The sequence below is a fragment of the Littorina saxatilis genome, linkage group LG1 (genome assembly GCF_037325665.1).
Source record: "Littorina saxatilis isolate snail1 linkage group LG1, US_GU_Lsax_2.0, whole genome shotgun sequence".
NCBI lineage: Eukaryota > Metazoa > Mollusca > Gastropoda > Littorinimorpha > Littorinidae > Littorina > Littorina saxatilis.
The window spans coordinates 16,198,663-16,202,620 of record NC_090245.1 but is presented as its reverse complement, the minus strand read 5'-3'; the positions used below and the strand labels follow the sequence as shown (position 1 = coordinate 16,202,620).

The window sequence follows — 3,958 nt, the reverse complement described above, 5'->3', positions numbered from 1 at the left end:
TGGTGGCGGTGGTTGTGGTGGTGGTTGCTGGCGATGGTGGTGGTGGTGGTGGTAGCGGCGGAGGCGATGTCTAAGTGGTGAAGTCAGACTTGTCGTAGCAGCAGCGAAGGCAGATCAACGACTCTTAAAATCGCCACCAGCCTCCTCCCCCTCCCCGCGTCAGTCACCCCCTCAGTCACCCCCTCGTCGGTCAGTCCTTCCCCTTCTTCCTCTTCCTGTGCACCCCCACCCCTACCCCCCCCCCCCCCCCATCACAGCACCCCTGTGACAGAACGCTGCTCGTTCGCTACCCCTAGTGCTACTCTTCTTCGGTGCTTTTCCTCTCTCAGTGCGAGACCACGAAAAAAGAAGACCTCTTCGCGACTGAGCTTCTGTGAGGGGGCTTCTTCAGGACTAACTGAATTGGATACATATAAATTCCTGGCGAAGTTGTGTGAGTGGCGCAACGGCGCAACTCGTTACGCCTGAGTGAGTGACAGTGGGATGTACGACGCTTAATTAACAGCGAGGGTAACGTTGATCTGTGATCTAGCTCCGCTGGCCGTACAGCAACAAGCGAGGAATACTTACGCCCGTGTGCTGTGAAGACATGGGCGGAGTTTGTCCTTACTTCGAATTCAGTGCGAGCTCAGCGCGCCCTCCTGTTTGTCAAGTTTGGCGACCGATCTGTCATTGACACGCTCAGAGCTGTGAAAAGGAATTGTAAGTGATATTGCTGGATATGTGATACAAGATAACCGTAGTCAGGTGTACTCAGTCGACGATAGGACCCATCCAGGCAACGGCTCAGCGAATGACAGCGGATGTTTTGTTTGTGACAGGCTAGACGTAACGAGCAGGTATTAAATCATATTCAATTACAATGGTGATAAATTCCAGGGACACATTTTTTCTATTCGATGCGAAATAAGATAGCTATACACCAGATATAAACTGAAACAGGATCCACATGTGTTTGACAAGCAACTGACTTCAATTACGACAGAGGCTAATTACTGACACGTTCATTTTTGAAAAGTGACAGCTTATGAGGTAGAGACTGACAATGTGACGGGCAGCCAATTTCAACTACGATAAAGATAGATTACGATGACATTAATTTCTGAAACGGGATAACTGATGAGGTACGAACTTACAATGTTCATGACATATAACCGATGAGGTACGAACTTACAATGTCCATGACATATAACCGATGAGGTACGAACTTACAAGGTTCATGACATATAACCGATGAGGTACGAACTTACAATGCTCATGACATATAACCGATGAGGTACGAACTTACAATGTTCATGACATATAACTGATTTCAATTGCAACAACGATAAGTTACTGTGACATTCCTCTTAGAAACATGATAACTCATGATATAGGACAGACAACCAATTTCAACTATATTAAAAAAAAGTAATTACGAGAATTTATAACGATGATAAATAATGGAGAGACTCATTTGTAAAATGTTTAAAAAATATAACACCGTCAATGCTCATGACAAACAACTGACCATAAGTTCGATAAAGGTGCATTACGATGATTTTTTTTCTTCCGAAATACGATGTATGATAAAGTAAAAACTATCAATGTTCAAGGAAGACACTCGTTTTCTATTATGATGAACATAAATGACGGTGACATTCATTTCTGAAACGTATTAAGTAAAACGCAAAATGTGACAATATTCGAGACAGACAACTTGTTGACGATAAAGATAAAGTACGATGACTATATTTCTGAAACGTGATAACTGATGAGGTTAATAACTACCAAAGTTCGCGAAAGACAACTGATTTCATTAACAACAAGTATAAACTACGGTGACATTCTTTTTTGAAACATGCTAACCGATAAGGTACAAAGTGATCATATTCGTGACAGGTAAGGCCAAAAAAAAAAAAATTGTCTGTTTAGGGTAACATGACCAAAAAAAAGTAGGGTCGGTAGGTAGGTAAATTTTTTTTTTTTTTTTTTTTTTTTTTTTTGTAAATGCTATGTTGGCTGAACATTCACTTCTTATATTTGATGAATACATGTTTCAAAACTAACGTATAAATAAAACAGAAAGAAAGGGAGAGAAAGAAACGCCAAATGTCTCTTTTTAGCATTTTTACCTCTTTTTTTTTTTTTTTTTTTTTTGAAATCAAAAAAAAGTTTTTGGGTCGGCGCCAAATCGATAGGGTCGGTCGGGTTACCCTAAACAGACAATTTTTTTTTTTTGGCCTAACTGATTTTGATGAAAGTGAGAGTAATTACTGTGACAATTAGTTTTGAAACATGATAACTGAGGTAAAAACAAGTCCAAAAACAAAGAGACTGCCAACGTTCCAAAACAACACAAAACAGACAACATTCATGAAACAACCGATTTCAACATTCGTGAGACAAACGATTTACCGGCACGGTTGGCCTAGTGGTAAGGCGTCCGCCCCGTGATCGGGAGGTCGTGGGTTCGAACCCCGGCCGGGTCATACCTAAGACTTTAAAATTGGCAGTCTAGTGGCTGCTCCGCCTGGGGTCTGGCATTATGGGGTTAGTGCTAGGACTGGTTGGTCCGGTGTCAGAATATTGTGACTGGGTGAGACATGAAGCCTGTGCTGCGACTTCTGTCTTGTGTGTGGCGCACGTTATATGTCAAAGCAGCACCGCCCTGATATGGCCCTTCGTGGTCGGCTGGGCGTTAAGCAAACAAACAAACAAACAAACGATTTCTATTAAGGCTAGGATTAACTACAGTGACATTCATTTTTTAAAAGGTGATAATTATACGGTACAAACTGACAATTCGCAAGACAGACAACTTCCGGGACATATCCCTGGACAAGGTTTTTTAACTCTTTTGAAAGAGAATAAGATTATTAACAAGATTTAAATTAACCACTGTAAAAGAGTTTCAAAGAAACTTCTACCTTTTAATATAATACGCCTAACTTGGTTTAAATATAAGTTTATTTTAACTAAAGTTATAATCATGACATGTATACAAAATACAAAGGTAACAGCAACATGCTAGAAGCTTATAGTGGTGTTTCTGCATGGACAGTACAACGTAAGGCGGTAACGGCTGACCAGTTCGTCTAAATAAACCAAATCTATTAATAACATAATAAACGTTGCATAATCATTAGAAAGAAAGACAGTAAAAGGAAGGAAGGAGTGGAAGAAGAGGAACAAGTCGCGTAAGGCGAAAATACAATATTTAGTCAAGTAGCTGCCATTTTTCAGCAAGACCGTATACTCGTAGCATCGTCAGTCCACCGCTCATGGCAAAGGCAGTGAAATTGACAAGAAGAGCGGGGTAGTAGTTGCGCTAAGAAGGATAGCACGCTTTTCTGTACCTCTCTTTGTTTTAACTTTCTGAGCGTGTTTTTAATCCAAACATATCATATCTATATGTTTTTGGAATCAGGAACCGACAAGGAATAAGATGAAAGTGTTTTTAAATTGATTTGGACAATTTAATTTTGATAATAATTTTTATATATTTAATTTTCAGAGCTTGTTTTTAATCCGAATATAACATATTTATATGTTTTTGGAATCAGCAAATGATGGAGAATAAGATAAACGTAAATTTGGATCGTTTTATAAATTTTTATTTTTTTTTTACAATTTTCAGATTTTTAATGACCAAAGTCATTAATTAATTTTTAAGCCACCAAGCTGAAATGCAATACCGAACCCCGGGCTTCGTCGAAGATTACTTGACCAAAATTTCAACCTATTTGGTTGAAAAATGAGGGCGTGACAGTGCCGCCTCAACTTTCACGAAAAGCCGGATATGACGTCATCAAAGACATTTATCAAAAAAATGAAAAAAACGTTCGGGGATTTCATACCCAGGAACTCTCATGTCAAATTTCATAAAGATCGGTCCAGTAGTTTAGTCTGAATCGCTCTACACACACACACACACGCACACACGCACACACACACGCACACACGCACACACGCACAT

At 39.8% G+C, this 3,958-nt stretch overlaps 1 protein-coding gene across 3 annotated transcripts in view; it reads left to right on the top strand.

Moving 5' to 3' along the window:
• The first annotated feature begins 321 nt into the window (after positions 1-321).
• Positions 322-3,958, top strand: part of LOC138962941 (acetylcholinesterase-like) — a 108,351-nt gene continuing 104,714 nt past the window's right edge. For 2 of the 3 annotated variants that reach the window (XM_070334924.1, XM_070334943.1), the window contains exon 1: positions 322-839. The gene's annotated coding sequence lies outside the window, so the exon portion shown is untranslated. The remainder of the gene's footprint in view (positions 840-3,958) is intronic. The other variant, XM_070334934.1, reaches the window with a different exon arrangement.